Below are 23,411 nucleotides of genomic sequence, written 5' to 3' on the forward strand. Positions count from 1 at the left end.
TTGTCATAATGGGGTTGCGGTTTGTATGGTGGCTGTATGAAGTGGCCCCGCTTAGCATGACAACTCCTCCACCTGGCAAAACGTAGGCTTCACTTCCTACTCCACTGAGACCTGCTTTGTGAGAGCGATCATCTCTCTCAGGCACCCCCTGGCTGGCCTCCTCCAGTTTTCCTGGGCCATGTCTAGAGTTCATAGTGACTGTAAGTTCTTCCTCAATTCCACTCATTACACATATTGCATCCTCTCTGCATTTTCTTAGCCATTCCTCTGGCCCGCCTTGCTCACTCTCCCTCTGAGCTTCTTCCATCCTTGCTTCTGCAATGCATTTCTTTAAACTGGAAGCCTTCCCATTGACCTTGCTCTCATCCATGTATCTTGTATCAGTACACACTCTGGATTCTGCCCCTTCTACAACACTTTGATGCTGAGAGTTCAAGTGATCATTGATTCTTTCACAGTCTAGACACACTTTGAGGACACAGATGCACTATGAACTCTTGGAAGGAAGTGGGTTCTGGGATTACACTTCCTCTGCATAACCACAGGGCTGCCCCCTCCCTTCATTTAGATTTTGCAGGAAATAGCAGTCCCTCCCCACTCCTGAGCTCCAGTAACTCCTTTATCACTCGATATTTAACATACTTACTAAGTTGCTGAATACCTACTATGTCCCCCCTATTTCCTCAGCATGTAAGCTCTATTAAGAAAGGACTTTTGGGGCCTGTGCTGTGGCACAGCATGTGCTACCACCTGCAGTGCCAGCATCCCATATGGACGCCGGTTTGAGTCCCAGCTACTCCACTTCCAATCCAGCTCCCTGCTAGTGTGCCTGGGAAAGTAGCAGAAGATGGCCCAAGTCCTTGGGCCCCTGCATCCATGTGGGAGACCCAAAAGAAGCTCCTAGTTTCTGGCTTCAGATTGGTTCAGCTCTGGCCATTGTGGCCATTTGGGGAGTAAACCAGTGTTGAAAGCATTTTCTCTCTCTCTCTCTCTCTCTCTCTTCTCTTCTCTCTCTCTCTCTCTCTCTCTGTGTGTGTGTAAGTGCGTCTTTCAAATAAATAAATCTTTAAAAAAAAAAAAGAAAGGACTATGTATCTCCAAGCCTGGAACCAGGCCAGGCATAAATTCTGATTGCGGAAACCAATTCCTAAGAGGTCTCAGGTATTCAGTCAACGTGGAACTGAATTAGATAATCAGTTTTGTACTGGTTTAGATATACAGTTTTGTACTCCTACAGAGAATTAAGATAATTTTCTCTTTGTAAGCCAATTTTTATTTTGCTGTGCTGGACCTCGACTACATATTGAAGTTGGCATTTGGGATGAATGCATGTCATATGTTCCTTTTATTTATTTTTTTAAAGGGAGTTTGCTTCTTTTATTTTAAAGATTTATTTTATTTCCTTTGAAAGACAGAGTTACTGATTCACTCCCCAGAGAGAGGTAGAGAGAGAGAGAGGTCTTCCATCTGCTGTTTCACTGCCCAGATGGCCGCAACGGCTGGAGCAGTGCCGATCCGAAGCCAGGAGCCAGGAGCTTCTTCTGTTCTCCCACATGGGTGTAGGGGCCCAAGGACTTGGGCATCTTCTACAGCTTTCCCAGGTCACAGCAGAGAGCTGGACTGGAAGAGGAGCAGCTGGGACTAGAACCAGTGCCCGTATGGGATGCCGGCGCTCCAGGCAGCGGCTTTACCTGCTATGCCACAACGCCAGCCCCCATATGCTCCTTTTAAAAAACTATGAATTATATGAATATACCAGAAGAATTTATAAAACGCATGTGTGCCATTAAAAGGATAAGTATTAAGCAAGCAACCAGTTATTCCTGAGGCAATCAAAGTCAGCTCTTGAAGGAGCCATAGCCTCAGCTCTCCGAGCCTGAGCCTAACAGCCTCCCTGCTGTGGGAGTAACACACCCTGTTTGTGTGATAATATTTCTCTGGATTTTCTTTATAGTTTTGCAACCATGTTTTATTAATTTAGATTTTCAAAATAATCATGTGCATTGTAAAAGCAGTGGTTTCCTGTCTCCCTCAGTACCGGTGCACAGAGACAACTGCTTCTCACCCTTTTAGACATTTTTTCTGGTGGATATTGCCACACTGTCATTTTTAAAGGATTTGTTTATTTGAAAGGCAGTTTTACGGAAAGAGAGGGAGAGACATGGAGAGAAAGAGAAAGAGAAAGAGATCTTCCATTTGCTGATTCACTCCCCAGATGGCAGAAGCTGGACTGGAACTCCATCTGGGTATCCTATTTGGATGGCAGGCACTCAAGCACTTGGGCCATCTTTTGCTACTTTCCCAGGCATGTTAGTCACCAGCTGTATTGGAAATGGAGTATCTGGGACATGAATCCATGCACATATAAGTGCCAGGCCCTTTGGTACACTTTTAAACAATATGCTTATATCGCTAGTGCATGCTGTATCCATTTTAAGAGTATGGGAGTAAAGAAATGTTCTTATCACAGATGAGAAGTATGTATGATGTCTGACTTGTCCTTAGCAACCTCGGACGGTAAAAGGCATCGGAGAGGCTGGTGCTGTGGTGCAGCAGGTTACAATGCTGCCTGCAATGCTGGTATCCCATATCAATGCCTGTTTGTGGCCCAATTGCTACATTTCTGAGCCATCTCCCTGTAGCACACCTGGGAAAGCAGTGGAAGACGGCCCCTGCCACCCACGTGGAAGACCCAGACAAAGTTCCAGGCTCCTGGTTTCAGCCCAGTCTAGCCCAGGTCACTGCAACCATTCTGAGAGTCAACCAGTGAATGGAGGATTTCTCTCTCTCTCTCTTTCTCCCACTCTCTCTCCTTCTCTCTCTGTAACTCTGCCTTTCAGGTAAATAAATAAATCTTTTTTTTTTTTTTTTGACAGGCAGAGTGGACAGTGAGAGAGAGAGACAGAGAGAAAGGTCTTCCTTTGCCGTTGGTTCACCCTCCAATGGCCGCCGTGGCCGGCGCGCTGCGGCCGGCGCACCGCGCTGATCCGATGGCAGGAGCCAGGAGCCAGGTGCTTTTCCTGGTCTCCCATGGGGTGCAGGGCCCAAGCACCTGGGCCATCCTCCACTGCACTCCCTGGCCACAGCAGAGAGCTGTCCTGGAAGAGGGGCAACCGGGACAGAATCCGGCGCCCCAACCGGGACTAGAACCTGGTGTGCCGGCGCCGCTAGGCGGAGGATTAGCCTAGTGAGCCGCGGCGCCGGCTGGTAAATAAATAAATCTTAAAAAACAAGTAGGCACTATAGCACTTTTTTGATGTTCCAAGAATAAAATAATTTTCAACAATAATTTTGAACATTCAGTCCTGGTCAAGGTATTAAGTGTGGTAATTGAATAAATGGCTATAGCATATTTATCACTTATACATCCTCTCTAAAGCCTACAAATGCTCTGCCTCAGCAAATCGAGGGAGTAAGACCAGGAAGGACAACATGTGGGCTCAAGAGCCTCAGCCAGTGAAGGCCTGGGTGATGGTTACACAGGAACCCAGAAAACAAGTTGTCCAAACTGGAGCAGAGGAGATCCCAGGCAAGTATGATTGCATAAGGACATCAGCTAAGCATCAGGGGTAAAGCAATGGCAAAGATTCATGGAAAGGCAAATACAAACTTAGGAAAAAAAAAAAAAAAAAAGCTAGGGGGCCAGCGCTGTGGTATAGCCAGTGAAGCTGTCGCCCGCAGTGCCGTTATCCTATATGGGCACTGGTTCAAGTCCCGGCTGCTCCACTTTAGATCCAGCTCTCTGCTGTGGCCTGAGAAAGCAGTAGGAGATGGCCTAAGTCCTTGGGCCCCTGCACCTGCTTGGGAGACCCAGAAGAAACTCCTGGCTCCTGGCTTCAGATAGGTGTAGCTCTGGTTGTTGTGGCCATTTGGGGAGTGAACCAGTGGATGGAGGACCTCTCTCCCTCTCTGCCTCTGCCTCTCTATAACTCTTTCAAATAAAAAATAAATAAAGCTTTAAGAAAAAAGCTATAAAAGAAAATAAATGTAATCAGAGTGGTTCTTAACCCTACAGTATACAATATTTTTCATGCTTGTCACAATTTAAAACCTGTTTTCAGTTCTTAGACTTGAATCTTCAGGAGCACAAATGATTCAGTTTTGGTCATGGGACAATTTACAAATGTCATGGAGAATTTTTTCTTTGTTTTCCATGTAATGATTCTATGTCTTACAGACCTATGTTATGTGGGAGTAACACACCCTTCAGCTAAGAAATGTCTTCTATTTCTCCTTATCCATTTTCTTTGTGTAACTTTAAATGGTCAGAGGTAGAATATCCTAGATTAGCCTTCCATGGTCCTTTTCTTTTTTCTTTTGATTTTTATGTCTTTGTTTACTCTGTGGGAGATTTCATTGATTTTCTATTTTAGTGCTTCTTTTAAATACACACACACACACACACACACACACTTACTCATATATTTTCAAATGTGTTTTGATTTCCATGGTCTCTTTACAGCTCTCTGATTATTCCTTTCCCATTGCATTTTGTTCTTTGTGATGCAATATCTTGTCAAGTTTCTCTGAGCATGCTAACTGGGGGTTTCTTTCTTATCTGTCCTGACTTTACTCTTTTCTTGGGTCCATCTTGTGTTTATTTTGTCCTATATTTCATGCCGTGGCCTTTATTTAAATATCTGGCTATCCTCAGTTATCTTTATTTTATAATGAGGTAAAAAGATGCTAATTGGTTTTTATTATAATTATTTTATTATAATTATTTCAGCACCTGGGTGGAGCCTGTTGAGATTTTACTTTGTGATGATTTAGCTCAGTTACTAGCTCTGTTGTCACCCACTAACCACCCTGTGCTTTAGCTTCTTCCTAGAGGTGTTGTGAACAGTGAATGGATTAATATAGAATGTACTCATTATAGTGTTGTAAAAACTATTGGCTGCCTCTATTACTTTTGTAACTCTGAATTGTCAGCTTATCCGAGCTCTCGTCTCGGAGGCCAGCGCATTCTGTAGAGAGGAGAACAGGTTGTAGGTTTTTCATTTTCGTTTTCTTTTGTGGAGGTGGGCAGGAGTTGGGGAGAGCCCATGTGGCCACTGAGTGGGGAGAGGCATTTCATTCATCACCGTTGTTTGCAGCCCCATCACCCGCTCAGCTGATGCTGACGGACTGTCGAAGCACTGAGTCCCTTCTCTGTTCCTGCCTCCCACCCTCTCCTCCCACCCTCACTCACGGAACACAGGCTTGGCTTCCCTCACCCTCTGTCTTCGCCCACTCCCCCATCCACGTCTACACTTCCGGAAGTTCTTTAAAATCAGTCATCTGCTGAGAGTTCCTTGATCACTTCTGGGTCTTTATAACTTAGAAAAAAAGACTGATTTATACATGTGAAAGGCAGAATGACAGAGGAAGGGAGAGACAGGTTTTTCCATCCCCTGAGTCACTCTCCCAAATCCCCACAACTGGGGGCTGGGCCAGGCCAGAACCAAGAGTCAAGAATTCCATTTAGGTTCTCCTGCAGGGGTGGCAGGACCCCAAGTACTCGGGCTGCCTCCCAGGTGCAGTAGCAGGAAGCTGGATCAGTAGCAGAAGTAGTGGGACTTGAACCCATGGTCTGATACAGGAGCTTAACACACTGTGCCACAACACGCATCCATTTAACACTTTAAGTGAAGTCTTGGTGAGGATAAAATTATGCCTGATCTGTCACTTTTAATCAGACACTCCTATACTCTCTTGACAGACACAGATCCAGTCTCCATGTTTGAAAGCTTGGCTCTTTCATGTGCTTTTCTTGCACTTGGAGGGTCCTTTGAGCCTGGGGAAGAGGAGGAAGGGTGTGGGGAGCAACCCGGACTGGACTAAGTTACTGGAATTAAGACTTATTCTATGCATCTGCTCTCCCACAATATGGCGCTGGGAGAGAAGAAAACAGCTTCTACGCAGCTGCCTCTTGCCAACTTGAGTGCTGACCTCCAGGAGCTGATCCTGCTCCTGATTGGAGGAGAGCAGCGTACTCGGCGTGTGAGCAGCTGAGTTAGGATTGGCGGAGGAGGACTATAAAGGAGGAGAGAGACGGCATGCACCAGGAACATCTAAGGGGAACATCTAAAGGGAACACCTGTGCAGCCCCCAAGAGAGCCGGCCGGTGGTGTGCCGCTCCCCCGCGGAAGTGGGGAATGTGGCAGGGGGAACCGCCCTTCCACGGAGGTGGAAGGGACGGCAGCCAACCCGGGAAGAACCAGCAGCAAACCCGGGGAGGGCCGAGCAGACAGAAGAACAACGCAGGGTCCTGTGTCATTCCTCCACGAAGACGGGGAGCGACATAATGGTGCCGTGACTCGGATATGAAGCCTAGGCAGGGCTTAGTGTCGTTCCTCCACGAGGAGGGGGAGCGACATAATGGTGCCGTGACTCGGATATGAAGCCTAGGCAGGGTTTAGTGTCGTTCCTCCACGAGGAGGGGGAGCGACAGAAGGGAAGGAAGAAAGGCAGTGGTAGCTAATGGGACTGACTCAGTAGAGGGCCCCACGGAGACCTCCACGGCTGCCTCCCCTCCCGGAATGAGACCATCTGAATTTGCAGTCAGCAGGAGGGAAGATGTTAGGCAGAGGTTCAGGAAAGGCGCTGCAAGTAATGACCCAAATAAATCATTTAAAGAGGGAGATATGATCGCTTCCAAGGCCCAGGGTTATTATGAGCATTTCTTTTACTGTAACTACTACCAGCCCATTCCTCCCTGACACTGTTGCCGGAAGTCAATGTGTACATTAGCTCAGTGAGCTATTCCTGCAAAATACAGCGATAGTTCCGTTATGCATGAAGATCATTCCTCGGCTTATGACTCACTCTTTCCATCACTATTTATCATATGAACAAAATGAGTAAAATCAGGCCACTGCCTAGAAACTCAAGATGGTAAAACGAGCGTATATCATCACACACGTTTGTGATACTTAAGCATTTGAAAATTTTACGGGCAGGTAAAATAACTTCAATAGATTAACAGCTTTGCTTCAAATAATTGCAAATAATAGATTTATAACCACAACCCTAATTAAGGAATTTGCTAACAGCTAAGTCAAGGATCAAGGAAAGTGTGTTTTAACTGTGACACAGGAATCAGTAAAGTCCAACTGGAACAACAGAAACCACTGCAAGGTATGGTAGCAGACAGAGGGCATCTATTACAGGGAATTGGTTACAGTGGCCACAGAGAACTGCAAAGCTTAGATTAGCGAGAGCAGGAAGGCACTCCCATTCCTGGGCTGGAGGAACAATGGGAGGAGATGGTGTAGGCAGTGCCCAGGGCTGGGGTCACTGACAGCGGCTGGAAGCAGGGCAGCCATTCTGGTAGCGATTGATACTATGCCACAGCTACCATCAGAGGCACCATCCAAGGCTAAGAGGCTTCAGGAAGTCACCTGGCCTTGTCTTCCCTTCTCTTTGGCACCTAGGTGAGCTGGGAGCCTGGGAAAGCTGTTTGCAGCGTCACCCCCTAGGAGATATAGAGCAAAGCTGCTGAAGGGTGAGGGAAGATCTGGAAGCCAGCAGGTTCAGGACCCAGACAGCATATGCATTGTATTATATGCAGGAGGGACAGCTCATAGGTTAGATTCTCATACATGCTAAGGGATTAGGTATAATATAAACACACATGTCCATCCTCTGCAGTTCTGGTATGTACTCGGATCAAATTAGAGTCGCAGTCTTATCCAGTTGAGTCAGGACTACCTAGATGAATTAAGATCGGGTTCACCACACAGTTGGCAATTAAAGAATATTTTTCATTTTTTTAAACCAGGAAGCACATCAACCAGCTGCCTTTGGACAGGAACACGACTTCCTGCTTCTTGTTTCATCTCCAATCCTATTACAGTAGCGGATAGGCTGAGACACAACTACTGTTCCCACAGGCCTCAATGCCCTGTTTCTGTACCTCCCCGCCTTAACTCTTAAGCCGCAGGGCCTTCTAAACCAACACCAGCCAAGTCGTGAGATTCTAGAAGAGTCACACTCTGGAGAAGAGTTCTCCCTTTGGCTGTTTCCCTCACTAACTTTTGCCTAGTAGATGGCAGAAGAAATAATTCACAGTAGACAGCGCCTTCTTTCAGAAACTCTGAAACCTCTGAGCATGTGGCGAAGGCATGAGGCCTGGCCCTCTGCAGGTGTGAACATTATGCCACAAAGGAAACCTGAAGAACTTGAGAGGCAGAGGGGCCGTCTTTGCATGTGCTTTCTAGAAAGCCTGATGGCTCTGTGCAGTGGGCAGGTGGAGCCCAGCTGGGCCGTGACTCACTTCCTATTTGCTTCCACTCTGAGCATCTCCCCACAACTCTGCCAAGAGGAAATACGAACAAAGCTGTAGACCGTGCCTCTCTTTCTTCCACACCTGTTGTTGCAATGGGATGACAGCTGGATGAATGAAAGTGAATCGTACACTTAATTCTAAATAATTATAACAAAAGTGCATGGAAGGGAGAAAAGCAGAATGGTAGAATAAATTAAGAGGGGACAAGACAATGAGGAAACTTGCCCAGCCAGTGGGAGAATGTTTATTTCAATGTCACTAATCTCACCCCATCCCAGTCTCAAGTTATCCACGTAGGAAACCTGACAGCAGGTTGTCAGCGTGGGCTAACTTCCGGAAGCATAAATAGCTGGGTGTGCAAGCAGGTGAGCCAGAATCTCTGGGGTGAGACCTAGATATCAGCATGTCTTTTCAGATCCCCTGCAGTCTCGACATGAGCCTTGTCTTGGGCATAGCACGTCAAAGGTCGACCAGCAGGAGTTTCAGAGAGCGACTGCTGTAACTGGCGAGACACACAGCCACTGGCAACAGCAGTGGTGTCCAGTGGAGGTTGTTCCAACATTTCCTCAGCCTTAGAGTTGAGCCAGAAATCACCCTTGGAGCTCTGCTGAGGACAGGCATTGCCTTCCACCCACGGCTGTCTGAGCAGAGGGTCTCCGTGGAGTTGGTCCTGTCCCCTGGGAGGCATTTGGGAAAATCCAGGGGGTTATTTTCAGTTGCCACTGAAAGTCTGGGAGTAAACTGAGCTGTCAGAATGGGCAAAGGAGGGAGGGGGAAGGAAACCAACACTGGGAGCCTGGGATGTGGTCAGCACTCTGGTGGGCACTTAAGAGAGGTGGAGGACTCGCAGCTTCTCACCGCCCAAACCCCAACACACACACACCCACCCATGTGCCACTCAGTGCTGAGTGGACGGGGGCACTACAAATCTCACACGCAGACAGATGGGCTTGGGAAAAGCAAAGTCTGTGCTCACAGCTCCAGCTGTGCTTGACTGGAACATTCTAGGAGAGCAGGAGCTGCCACCTGAGCAGGGCCCCACTGTTCTTTAAAGCTCACGTCCCTGCCTCTCCCATGGGCCGGGGTCCACCATTTCCTGGCACAGGGAGTCCATACCAGCTGCCCAGGCTTGCGGTCCCCAGGACGGACTCTCACCAGTCTCCCACAGTCGTTGTAATGAAGTTCTACAATCCAGGAACACCGTGTCTCCCCTTTCCATGGAAACAACCAGAGCTCCTCCCCAGTTCAGACAGCCATCCAGATGGGGGCCCCACCTTTCAACCTGCCCCAGTCCCAAATTTCACCCAGGCTCTTCCTCCTGAGGAAGTTCTCAGTAGCGCAGGTTGAGAGGCTGATGACCCTTGGTAATCCACAAGAACGCCCAGATGCCTTGATGAGAGGAGTGCCCGCCCTCTCGGGAAGAGAAGAATTACCTTTATTTCTTCCATAGAGTGGAAGCAGAGCTTCTTGCCCTAGCAACTGCGATGGAATAATGGTCCCCCAAAGATGTCCATATCCTAATGCCAAGAACCAGTGAATACGTACGTTACCTGCGGTGGTAAAAGGGGCTTTGCAGGTGTGATTAAGACGGGCCTTAAAGTGGGGAGGCTACCTAGGAGGGCACAAGGTAATCCCGAGAGTCCTGAAAAGCAGAGGCCCTTTGTTCTAGTCTGTGAGAGAAAGTGGCTGTGCAAGAACTGTCTCAGGGATGCTCCATTGCCAGCTCTGGAGATGGAGGAAGGCAGCCCCAACCCAAACACTGGGGACGGTCCTGGAAGATGGGGAGCACAGGCAAAGTGAGTCTCCCCGAGGCCTTCCAGAAGGAACATGGCCCTGGCAACATTTGCTTTCAGCCCTGTGGGACTCCTGCTGGACTTCTGACCTACAGAACTGCAAGATATTAAGTGTGTGGGGTTTTAGGAGTTGAGTTTGGTTGTGCTGTGTTGTTGCTGCAATAAATCTCTGCAAATTTGGTGGTTTAAAAAAATACATTTAGGGGCTGATGCTGTGGTGTAGCAGGTAAAGCTGCTGCCTGCAGTGCCGGCAAGATCTGGCTGCTCCACTTCTGATCCAGCTCTCTTCTATGGCCTGGGAAAGCAGTAGAAGATGGCATAGGTTCCTTGGGCCCTGCACCCACATAGGAGACCCATAAGAAGCTCCTGGCTCCTGGCTTCAGATTGGCCCAGATCCAGCTGCTGTGGCCATTTGGGGAGTGAACCAGCAGATAGAAGACCTCTCTCTGTCTCTCCCTCTCTATATAAGTCTATCTCTCCAAATAAATAAATAAAATAATTTAAAAAACAAAAACAAAAAAACCTGACATCTGTTACTTTGTTATTTGTTTGAAAGAAAGAGTGACAGAGAGAGAGAGAGAGAGAGAGAGAGAGATTTTCCATCTGCTGGTTCATTCCCCAAATGACTGCAAAACCCAGGGCTGGGCCAGGCCAAAGCCAGCAGCCAGGAACTCCATCTGGGTTTCCTACTTGTGTGGCAGGAACCCATGTCCACATCTCCCAGGCCCATTAGCAGGAAGCTGGATTGGAAGGAGAGGACTCTGAGTAGGGAATTGATTCTAAGCATTCCAATACGGGATGTGGACATCCCAAGCAGCAGCTTAACCACAGGGCCACAGGGCCCCACCCCGAAATGTGTATCTTAAATCAGCAGCAAAATAACATAAGCAAATGAAAACATATCCAAGTTGGCCGTAGTTGGTGATCTTGTGTCCTGCTGTTACCAGAATACAAAGCACACCTGGGTTCCTCAGGTAGGTAGGAGACATGGAATAGATTTTGTATTTTGGACATAATGTTTAGACCCAAGTTCCTCAGGGTTTCCAGGATTCAAGTTTTCTCTCTTGCATCATTAGAAATCCTGGAATGGAAGTGTTTGAGAATGATGGCCTCGTTCACGAAATGTACACACTAGAAAATCTCACCAGAACACCAAGACAGAGAGAAGCACGGCCATGTGACTGAGGCACGTAATGTCTCAAGATTCTGTGACATTCAGAGCAGAGAGGAGATGCACATTTCTTTACCCAGAGTGAACAGCTTACTTTGGCCCCTCCAATCCTCGTCCTGAGGCTGCTCATGGTGTCAGTCCATTTCTCTACAGTGGCCTCAGCCTGCCTGGAATCTCCAACCAACGGGGGTGTGGACCAGAAGACAAAGCTGCCGCATGGACAAGGAGCCTCTGCACCTTGTGATGGCCTTGGGTGCCATCTCTGGATCGGCGGCCCTAATGGGGACATGTTCTACCTGTTTGATCATCTTTGTTCAGAGTGCTCTCTACCCCTTTCTCCTACCTCAGGCCACTCTTGGGAGAAGTCCAGCCCCACTGCCTAACCAAGGGGACTCATGATTTGGCCTCATGCCATCACCTAACCTCCACAGTGCCTGTGTCTGTTCCCCACCACACTGAATTCCATGTCCTCACCCCACGCCCGGAAGCCCCCACATGATGCTCCCCTGTCCTGATCCCTGTGATGAAAACTTCCTTAGGTGCTGAGGCAGGTCGCACAATTAAGCTGGAGCCCGGGCCAGCTCCTGGGGCCTTAGCTGCTGCACATTGCCCATCCTTTTTCTGAGTGGAGAACCATTGCCGCTTTTACCTGGATGGTTCCCTTTTTGCCACCTGCTCACCTCCTTGCCCTAAACTTCCTCCAACCCAGCAAACTCCATGGCTGGTTTTCTCTTAAACCAGTCCTAACAATACAGTATGCCATTCCCAAAACGCAAAAACTAATGGGCAATATAACTCCAACCTTCTTTCTTAGAGCATGAGAAAAAGACAAACACAAATTAAGAATGTGGGCAATTCGGATTGCACATCTGCCTTATTTAAAACTCTGAAGTGGTTTTTAAACAATAGATTTCAATACATTATTTAACCTCTTCAGGCCTCAGTTTCTTCAGCTGTACACTGGGAAGTTTTGGAATTTCTATTGGATCATCTCTGAGATTGCTTCTCCTTGGACATTTAATAAGCATAATAATAACAAAAGTCAAGATTGTTACTGGTGGAGTGTAGGGCTCAGAGGAAGTCACCAACCACCTTGTCTGTCTTGCTTGCACCATGATCTGTATGTAATAGTTAATAAATTAAGTCTACTGTAAGCTCTTTGACCTGTATGTTTGTAAGAACATCAGCATCTTGGTGACTCCCAGATTTGGTTTTCAAGTTTTTTGGTTTTTTTTTATTATTATTATTTTACTTGAAAGGCAGAAAGACAGAGTGGGAGAGATACCCAGAGAGAGACTCTTCCACCCACTGTTTCACTCCCCAAATGACCCCAGTAGCCAGGGCTGGCTGGGCCAAAACCAGGACCCAAGGACTCCACCTGCATCTCCCATGTGGGTGGCATCATCTGTGGCCTCCAAGTGTGCACATCGTCAGGAAGCTGGATTGGAAGCAGAGGTGGGACTTGATCCCACTGACAATAGATGCCAGCCTCCCAAGTGGGGCCTTAGCCTGCTCCATCACAGCCTACCTCTGACTCTCAGATCTGTATCATAGCCTAGGAGTTAAGACACCAGTTAAGACTCTCGTGCCTACCTTAGAGTACATGGGTTCAATTCCTGTCCCTGGCTCCTGACTCCAGCTTCTGGCTCCAGCTTCCTAATGATGCGGACCCTGGGAGGCAGAGGTGATGGCTCAAGTACCTGGGTCCCCGTCACCCATGTGGGAGATCTGGATAGAGTTCCTGGCTCCTGGCTTCAACCTGGCCCAGCCTTGGGCATTTGGGGAATGAACCAGAAGATGGGAGTTCTCTCTGTGTCTTTCACTGTATGTGACTTAAACACACAAACAATAAAATGCAACTTTTGGTTCCTCACTCCTTTTAGGATTTGTTGTCTCATTCCTCTCCCTGTACCAAGCTCAACTTCAGTAAATGGCACCACGTCTAAGGGATGCTTAGGAAATAACCTGGGAAGCATCCTTGACTGTTCTTCCTCCTTAAAGTTTATCCAGTTGATCAAAAAGCTCTATAAAAAACACACTCTCTGCTATGGTTTGGGAAAGCAGTAGAAGATGGCCCAAGTCCTTGGGCCCCTGCACCCACGTGGGAGACCTGGAAGAAGCTCCTGTCTCCTGCTTGCAGATCAGCCACTGCAGCCATTTGGGGAGTGAATCAGTGGGTGGAAGACCTCTCTGTCTCTGCCTCTGCCTCTCTGTAACTCTGTCTTTCAAATAAATAAATAACTCTTAAAAAAAAAACTTCAAGAAGCCTTTATCTAACATCCTTTCTAAAAAAGCCTTTCTTGAGACTCTTCATTCTTTTATTCTGCTTTATGATTATCCACAGTACTTAATATAACCTACTTTTTTCCCAAAAATTATTTATTTATTTAATGTTTGTTTATTTTTGTCTACTTGAAAAGCAGAGTTACAGAGAGGCAGAGTGAGAAGGAGAGCAAAAGCTAGAGAGGGACTTATCTTCTTTCTGCTGGTTCACTCTTCAAATTCCCCTAATAGCCTTGGCTGGGCCAGGCTGAAGGCAGGAGCAAGGAACTCCAACCAGGTCTCCCACATGGGTGGTAGGGACCCACATACTTGAGCCACCTCCTCTGCTTCCCAGGATGCATCAGTAGAAAGCTGGATTGGAAGCGAAGTAGCCAGGACCCGACCTGGCACTCACTCCAATACAGGATGTGTGCACCCCAAGTGGCGGCTTCACCTGCTGCACCACAGCACCCAGCCCTGTTAACGTCTTAGTTATCTCTTCCACCGAGATGTCAGTCTGCAAGACCATAGACCTCGTCTGTGTTTACTGCTGTATTCTTGAAGTCGGGTACATTTCCAGCACATATTAGATCATTGATGAATATTGTTGAAAAACATATATTGATAGCATCATGGTTTATCACTTGACAGCAAGCCCTGGTTTGTATCATTGACTGACAGACTTTCCTTAGGAAAATCTCCCCAGATGCTACAGTTTGGGCGTGGTTTGTTCCCCAAGGGTCCACGTGTCAGAAGCATAGCCCCCAGTGTGGCAGTGTGGAGGTGGTGGGGCCTATGGGACAGCCCTCCCTGGGAATGGATGACAGTATTTCCTGCATGACCCAGTGGTAGTTCTCACGAGAGGGGTGTTATAGAAGCCTGAGCCTCACCCTACCCAGATACCTCTCTGGCTTCCTGTATCAAGATGTGATCCCTCATGGCCACAAGCGACCCTGCCATCCCCTGCCATCCGCCATGATGTGATGCAGCCGAGAGGGACCACACCAGAGCACAGCTACTGTCAGCACCATGCGCTTCAGCCTCCACATCTGTGAGCTAAACTAAATAAACCTCCTTGCTTCCTTGCTTCCTAAGTCGCTCACCTCGAGGATTTCATTATAATGTAGAGATGACTAACACACCAGGTATCAGCTTTGTCACCTGTGGCCATGATCTAGTCATACTAGCTAGTGCCACACTGGGAGCCGGGTGTGAGGGTTGGAGATAAGCCACGAACATGCCTGATATTAGGTGCTCAGCCTGTAGACCTGTAATTCCCAGACAAGTCAATCTCCTCCTTTATGCACACGTGGATGAAGGGGAAAAGGGATCCTTGTATGGTTTGAATGTCACCTCCGAAACTCATGTTGAAATGTACTTGCACTGTGATGTGTTGGGGGTGGTGGTGAGGTCAGGAAGGTGGCCCTTTCAGTAATGGATTGATGCAGGAGTGAGTGGCTTTGCTAGGAAAGTGAGCTTTCTCTGTCTTGCGTGGCCCACATGCCCTTCCCCACATTGTGATGGAGCACCAGGGCCCTCACCACATGCCCATGTCACAGTTGCAGGCTTCCCATCCCGCAGGACTGGGAGCAAAACAAGCTTCTGTTGTTTATAACTGACCCATTCTTGGGTATCCTGCTCCAGCGGCATACAACGGACCAAGACAAGCAGCAAACTGGCTCTTTTCCAGTTACAACATGTGGACTGACAATGCTGCACTAGGGGTCCAACACACATACCACACTCAAAGTAAAAATGAAGTAATTCACTGTCCCCTATTACCCCCAGTAGGGGCAGTTCCCCCACCTGGAGGCACTTTTGGTTTTCCCTAGGATGGGCTGCTGGTGGTGGTTCCCCAGGGATGGGGTGTGCTCAGTGCTAGACAGTGCCACACGACAAGGCAGTGTCCCAGGCCAGATGCTAACAGCTGCACTAGTGAGGAACTGCACAGAGACCTGGGGTGGCTGCACCTGTGAATTCACCAATAGCCCACAATCGAGAATTTGGGAGGATGGGCATTGGGTCTAGCTATCCCGTACTGGAGTGCCTGGGTTCCGTTCTTGGCTTGGACTCTTGACTCCAGCTTCCTACTAATGCAGAGCCTGGCAGACTGTAGCAATGGCTCCAGTGGTCGAGTCCTCCCTAACCACGCAGGAAACCTGGCGTGAGCTCCTGGTTCCCAGCTTTTTCCCAGGCCTGGTCTTTGTGGGCATTTGAGGACTGGACCAATGGATGGGAGCCCTAGCTCGCTCACTCTCTCTCTCTCTCTCTCTGAAGTAAATTTTAAAATAAAAATTCAATTTGAAGAAGGATTTTTCTATCTTTGGCTTAAACTGCTGGGATGCCGAACCTGTGTCTTATCTGCACATATACAGTAGTAGCTTTCATAACTGACAGCCAAGAGAAATACATTGAAAATGATGGGAGTTGCTCTTGCTGGGCTGGGCTTCAATGTCTCCCATGCTGTGTATATGACTATTGCTGAAAACAAGGTTTGTTCAGGCACCCTCCAATGCCTTTACACTTAGCTGAGACTTTCAGACAAATGTCCCACCAACCAGAAGTCAGGCAAGACTGACAGGCAACACGCGGAGGGTCCCTTCACCCATAGTTAGGGGTCTCCACACAGGGACAGTCTGCCGCTTCTTAGGATAATGATCAGCTCAGAGCAGTGACAGCCGGAATGGTGATGCCAGACAGAACAGAAAGAATGCCTCATCGCTTCCCCTTCAGTTCCATGCTCTTTGAAGCTGTTGTGACTCATGCAGTCACCAAACGTTTACTGAGCACCTACTACGTGTCAAGCATCATGCTGGGTGCTGGGTGCACAGAGAATGAGACACACATGCTTGCACTCTAGGGGGGACACGTCATAAATAGAGATCCGCAAATCAGATGATTTTAAATGGGTCAGCTATGAGGATGCCACCATCATTCTCCACAGGGTCCAGCTTGCCCGCTCTGAGCTCTGTCCCAGGGGGGTTCTCTGCTGATCTCTCTATAACGTGTTGATTCCACCAGCCTCTTGTCAATCACATCCCACGTTGTTGTGGACCTGAATGCAAACTCTTAGAATTTAAGTGGCCTTGGCAAATTTATGGGTTAAGAAATCCCGTTCCCCAGGGGAAAGGATTTTTCCCTGGTGCTATGTAAGACACCCACTCCGGCCAAATTCTTCCTCTCCCGATGACTTTTCTGTGAGGTAGGCACTCTTACTAAAGGTGGGTATATACTTCCCCCACTACTTATCCATTATGCATGAAAACAGTCCAGTGGCTTTCAAATTTACAGCACAGAATTTTTTTAATAACTTAATGCTGCTCAGAACTGCAAGAGACAGAAGCCAGGCTGACCTTGGGGTTTCCTCTCTCGGTGCCCCTCCCCCACCCCACCTGCAGGCTCCTCTGAAAGCCGAGAGGAGGGCACTGCTCCGGCCAGCAGACCGTTTCATCCTTATCTTAAGCAAACATTTTGGAGCGCCAGTGAAGTGGTATTGAGCCTGCCCAAAGCCCTGGCGCTGCAGGAACAATACACCACCTTCCAGCACAAAGGAGAGCTGGGGCAGATTAGACGCCAACAGCCACCTACTGGGGCCTGTGCCAAACGTACAGGGGCCTGGCGCTGCAGGAGTTGGAGGAGGTGCCACAGAGCAGGTGGCACTTGAACAGGATTTCGGTAGTTTTATATAAAAAGAGTAAACCTGGGAGATGGGGCAGGGGCGCACCCAGATCGGAAAACTCGAGCAAGCACCAAAATGTCCCTGGTGCACACTCAGGGAACGGGACTGCAGTGACAGGGCATGCCCAGCGGGGATGCGGGAAGGGGCCAGAATTGGAATGGCAAGCTGGGACAGTTCGACTCATTTCAGAGAACACCAAGAGTCCTGAGCGATTTGACTACCGAGAAAAACACACACTAGGAGGGAAAGGGAAAGCAAGATCCAAAATGAGACGTCACGTGGCTCAGATGTGGCGTTTGACGTGGATCCACAGCGAAGGTCAGGATCGGCGGAGGAAACGTTGGTGACACATTTCCCCAGCACCGATCCTGTCTCTAAATGGGTCACACGCCTTCCAGATTGCTGACGGCCAGCTGCATTGTCTTCCATCTACTCGTCAAGTGACAAGAAGCAGCGTGACTCATGCGAAGCCACCCAGCTGGAGATCCTGACGCACAGGCCTTCCCAGAAGCACCCTCTGAGCAACATCACAGCAGCCTGCCAGGTGAGTGCTGCTTCTACCTTTGTTCTTGCTGGGTTTCAACTTGCTAGGACGCCCTTGCAACTATCGGGACCCCTCCTGAACCCCCAAAAGGAACACACCTGCATGTGCTCACACAAGCACGCTGTTCAGGAGCAGGTACCCAGCTGGGACCCGGGAAGCTGAGGGCTGTCCCTTGGGCCTGCTGGAAGGACACCCAGGCTGTGCACTCAGGGGGGAAGATGGTCTGGGGTGTGTGCACATCCCACTCAGTTTGATGACCACACCTTTGGGCTAGCCAGTGTCTCTCTTAGATCATCAAGGTCCAAGTGTGCTCAGGGGCTGCCTAGAGGGTATTCATCACATGGGAACCTACCCAAGGCCTTTGCCTACCACTCCGGGACTCTCAGCTGCTGGCTGAGGTGCAAGCCATCTGGTAGTCGCACACTCTTCCCTGCCACCTTTGCATGGACACATGCACCCATATGAAAGTAACCTGACACCCCCATTCAATGTGATGAATCAGGTGATGGAAGTGCCGTCAGAGACACTGTAAGAGAAAGTTCAGAGGTGCTTCTACTGAGCCGACGGAGGACTGCACACGCACTCTCCGTCCTGATCCCCACAAGCATTGGAGACAAGGGGAGGCATATTGTGGGGAGGGGTGGGGGAAACAGAGGCATAAGGAGCCTGAGTGTCTGGCACAAGATTCCTGAATGTGGGTGCCTCTCATCTTGGGCCTCTGGTGCCAGGGGCTGTGCTCTTTCCCGGGGCTCCCAGGGCAGATGGGGGTGACGTCATCCCACAAGGGGACCTGGAAGGGTGTGGACAGCCCGTGCTCCCAGTGGTGGAGGAAGGCATTCTGGCAGGTAGGTGGCTGTGCCGTACTTCCCAGAACCCTGCTCAGCTTCAGGAGTCTATTCCTGAGGCTCCGGGGCCAGAGCAGAGGCGTCCGCGGTGTCCTGTCAGCCGCAGATGCAGCCAGTGACTCAGCTCTGATGGGAATGCAGGCAGCCCCATGCCAGGCCACGTCCGCAGACAGCACGGGACTCACCCACCTCCCTGCGCCTGTCACTCTGCAAATCACCGCTGGGGATGGGCTGCCTCTTCTCCTCTCCCTTCATTGTTGTTCCGTTCCAACACATTTTCTAAAATTTTCTAATTAAAAAAAAACAGTACCAAAGGGTGTCTGGTAAAGCAACAGAAGTTTAAATAGAAAATTCTAGTTTTGAGCACCAGTATGGCACAGTATCTCGTGACTTCTCTTTCTGTAAAGGCAAAGCTCTACATGCCCTTCCACATCTAAGCCCCTCCCTCGCCCCGGCCCTAACCTCTGACCCGCTTAGCACTGTTCCATGGTACTGAGGGTTACAGCCTTTACATTCCGTTCTAGAAATACAATCATCTATAACTGGATTCGCAGAATTATCAAAAATATTGATTATGGTAGTATTACTAGAATTAAAAATATTGACTATGGTAGTATGATTAGAATTAAAAGTATTGATTGTGGTAGTATTATTAGAATCAAAAGTCTTGATTGTGGTAGTAGTATTCAAATTAAAGTCTTGATTATGGTAGTATTAATAAAAGTAAAAGTATTGATTATGATAGTATTATTAGAAGTAAAAGTATTGATTGTGGTATTACTAGTAGTAGTAGTATTCCCTCCAGAGGCAGAAGGAGGCCCTCCCGGAAGGACACACAGTCCCATGTCGCCGACTGTGTGACACAGTGAAGTTTCTGTCCTAAGCACCTTGAAGACATTTCTCTAACTCTGCCATTGAGCGGCCTGGGGGTGGGAAGGACCAAGTCATCCATGTACCCAACTATCTCTTTTCATGCACTGACTATGTGCTGGGCACTATGTTAGATTCGTATGAGAATAGCTCTTGCCTTCCAAGGGAGAAGACAGTGAAACTAAAGACAATGTGCAAAGAGCAAAAGCTCCAAGGAAGCAGGCATTTTTTTTTCTGTTTTGTTCACTAGACTAGCCGATTTCCAGATGAACAAATGAATGTGTGCGATGCCAGAGTTTGCACAGCAGAGCGGGTAGCTGGGCGAGGGCACCTCAGAGAACATTGCAGAGCAGGGCTGGCGCCCATCTCAGCGTGGGAGATGCCCAGGGAACATTTCCAAAGGCAGTTTGGATGGAACATGAACACCTGGTGGAAGTGGACATGAGAAGACATTGAGAGAGAGAATTCCCGGTGGTTTGGTAGAAGCAGAAGGTGAGTTTGGGGAGAGGGTGGGAGAGCCAAGGCGGGTGGAAGGGCAGGGCGAGTGCAGCTCAAGGAGGCACTTGTGCTGTGCCAGGCCAGCAGCCTGGATTCCCTCCCGGGGAGACAGAGAGTCTTGGAGGGTGGAAGGCGGTCAAACCAAGCACGGCGTAGGAGGCCTGCATTTTACAGACAGCCCTGCGAAGGCAGCAGAGCGGCTGGGGCTCCCCGTGACGAGACATCATAAGCAGGTACTGAGCTTGCAGAGAAGGGTGCAGATCCAAGAAACACTGAGAGTTCGGATCTGCACAGCTGGGGAGCTGAGTGGCTTCCCGGGATGGGTGAGGAGTCTCACCAGGGTGAGCTCCAAGTAGATGAGGGATTCACAACATTCACAGGAGAGGGATTATTATCATTTCTTATGGCTACTCTTCTAAAGTTACCATCTTACCAAGAAGGTCTTTGTAAAAATTAAGACAGGAAATAGGAAAGAGGAGGAAGGGTGGGTAGGCGGGAGAGTTGGGTAGGAACCATCACTATGTTCCTAAACCTGTATACAAGAAATACATGAAATTTGTAGACTTTAAATAAAATTAAGGAAAAAAATTAGCATCTTACCTTTGTGTGGCACATGTGCTGAAACTAACAGACCTAAGTGATACAGTGCAATTAGGTAAAGGCAACTAACAAACCTAAGTGATACAGTGCAATTAGGTAAAGGCAACTAACAAACCTAAGTGATACAGTGCAATTAGGTAAAGGCAACTAACAAACCTAAGTGATACAGTGCAATTAGGGAAAGGCCAAGCTTCATTCAGTTTCCTTAGTCTTGAGCTAATGCCCTGCTTCTGTTCTAGGAAAGCCCAGAGGTTACCATGCTACATTTAGCCATGGTGTCTGCTCAGGCTCCTCTGGGCTGTGACGTGCCCTCCCATGCTCGCCTTGCTAGTGATGGCCCGGGACAGCTTTGTGGAGTGCTGGCCCGGCAGTGATGGAACTGCCTGCAGTTTGGGTTAGCTGTGATTCTCCTGGTGAGCCTGGCGTGCCAGATTGGGGTGAAGCGCCACTTCCTCACTGGCTATCAAGGGGCACTGTCAACAGGAGTCATTGTCGCTGTCGTTGCTAACCCGGGTCACCTGCGGGAGGTGGTGCCTTTCAGGTCTCTCGGTTGTCAAGTTGCTCTTTCCCTCTCTTTGCACACTGAGGAGGAAGTCATTGGGTGCAGCCCGCAGTTAAAGACGGGGAGTCATGCTCCACCCTCATGCGGAGAAGGCAATTGTCTTTTCAAAGTCCACCTCGCCTTTTCCTTCAAAGGGAACTTCTGTTTGACTTCCTTTTCCACCTTCAGGCTCTCTTTTAAGAAGACAAAGGACATGGGACTGGTGCTGTGGCGTGGTAGGTTAAGCCTCTGCCTATGGCGCCAGCATCCCATATGGTGGCTGCTTTGTGTTCTGGCTGCTCCACTGCCAATCCAGCTCTCTGCTATGGCCTGGGAAAGCAGTAGAAAATGGCCCAAGAGCTTGGGCCCCTGTACCCACATGGGAGACCCAGAAGACACTCCTGGCTCCTGGCTCCTGGCTTTGGATTGGCCCAGCTCTGGCCATTGCAGCCATTTGTGGAGTGAACCAGTGGAGGGAAGACCTTTTTCTCTCTGCCCCTCCCTCTTTCTGTCTATAACTCTACCTCTCAAGTAAATAAATAAAGCTTGAAGAAGAAGCAGAGGAAGATGACAATGACAGAGTCCTATGAACTATACAGCCTGACTTTAAGGGGACCTCATACATGAGATTTAACATTTCTAAATGGATCTGCATATATACACATCAACGTATTACAGCATAAGATCTTAAAATGCAGGCAAAGAGTTGCCTTCAGGCGTACAGGGCCTAGGACATCTTGCTCAAGGGCCCATCTGGCCAAGCTCCACTCCCTGTCCACTCTGCTGGGGCCACATGTGAGGCTGAGCTAACTGCCAAGTGTGGGATAAGTGAAGCCCTCGGGCCCCTCCCCTCAGCAGAGGGAGGTACCAGAAAGGAAGTATTTGAAAAAGAGTGAGGATACAGAGCACCTTTTCACTGTGTTGATGGGTAAACAAAGTGCTGCTTTGTTTCCCAAAGGCGCTCATTCCTCAAAACCAAGAGCGTTGCTCTGAAGACACAACAGGATCACTTATTGCATCATCACAAACAGAAGCAGAAAACAGGATTAGTATTTAAAGATGTACTGGAACTCCCACAGGATCGATTTCCACGGGAGTTAGGAAAACACAGCACTTATATCTTAGCACAATACATTTTTATAATTGCATAAAAAATATACCACCCAGATAAGACCCTAACTCCTCTTTTGGTTCTCTCCAGTGGCTGTGCCCTGTTGCCTCCCCTCCTGCCCCTCAGCTCCCTGCTTCTCCACACGGTAGAGAGGAGCGAGGAGTAGCACACCACACTGTTTCCTCTCTCACCCTCTGCTCTTCCTTACTGCCTGGACTTTGAAGTTCAATGCCATATAAACATTAACTTGCTTCTTAAATAAAGCCACAAAGAGTAAACTGTAATCTGAGCGTCTGATTTACCCTAACATTTCCCATGAGTTCCAGGGATTCTGATTTCTTCTCTTTCAGTATGTCTCTGTTCCACAGAAATCCTTTTGAAATAGACTTAACTGGCTATTATTTTGTTATTGAAGTGTTTTCCAAAGACTGCCTATTCAAGATGATTTTAGGTAGTAATATCCACTCTTTTAAATACGTTTATGTTTAAAAGCTTTTTGATTTAAAAAAATCTTGTTAAATAATAGTATAAATGGTAAAAGAGATGGCAAAAAAAAAAATAAATAACTGGTGAATTGGGGACCCACTGAATCCTTGCAGTTTCACATGTGCACACCCAGTGCCTCAGTCGTCTTACTATAACTCGAGGACTAACCCACAGTAGTAAGGTGGTACCTGTACTTGTTTTTGCTAGTTAGCAGCCATCACCTACCTAGATCAATAGTTGTTTTTCAGACAGTTGTGGTGATCACAATAGTCTACATTGTCCTGGAACCTTCAATGCTCCTAGCCACAAGCTTCGGTAGCACAATCCTTGCAAAGCTACTGTCAAAAAGGAAATTTCTCTGAGTTTCCTTTGGAGATGTTTTTAGATGTTCCCCCATGTTACATTTCATTTTTCCCAAATTCAAGTAATAGAAAATTATTGAACATTTTGCCAACACTGAAGGCTTTAATGTATATTTCTATTTGGGTTGCTGAAGAAGTAATCCCTTAATTTTAAGAGTTTGACTTTAGGGGATGGTGCTGTGGAATAGTGGGCTAAGCCCCCACCTGTGGCACTGGCATCACACCTGGGTGCTGGTTTGTGTCCTGGCTGCTCTGCTTCCAATCCAGCTCTCTGCTGTGGCTTGGGAGAGAAGTAGAAGATGATCCAAGTGCTTGGGCCTCTGCACTCTTGTGGGAGACCCAGTTGAAGCTTTTGGCTCCTGGCTTTGGATCAGCCTAGT

The 23,411-nt window shown here is 48.3% G+C and overlaps 1 long non-coding RNA gene and 1 pseudogene across 1 annotated transcript; one reads left to right on the forward strand and one right to left on the reverse strand.

The window, feature by feature from the left end:
• LOC127482692 (non-histone chromosomal protein HMG-17 pseudogene) overlaps nucleotides 1–23,411 on the reverse strand; it is an 85,054-nt pseudogene that overhangs the window by 49,536 nt on the left and 12,107 nt on the right.
• Nucleotides 17,191–23,267, forward strand: LOC138849380 (uncharacterized). Its single transcript, XR_011388185.1, has 3 exons — nucleotides 17,191–17,718; nucleotides 19,684–19,925; nucleotides 20,771–23,267. It is a non-coding gene; the product is annotated as an uncharacterized lncRNA (long non-coding RNA).

Source organism: Oryctolagus cuniculus, chromosome 4 (genome assembly GCF_964237555.1).
Source record: "Oryctolagus cuniculus chromosome 4, mOryCun1.1, whole genome shotgun sequence".
In the NCBI taxonomy this organism is placed as follows: Eukaryota; Metazoa; Chordata; class Mammalia; order Lagomorpha; family Leporidae; genus Oryctolagus; species Oryctolagus cuniculus.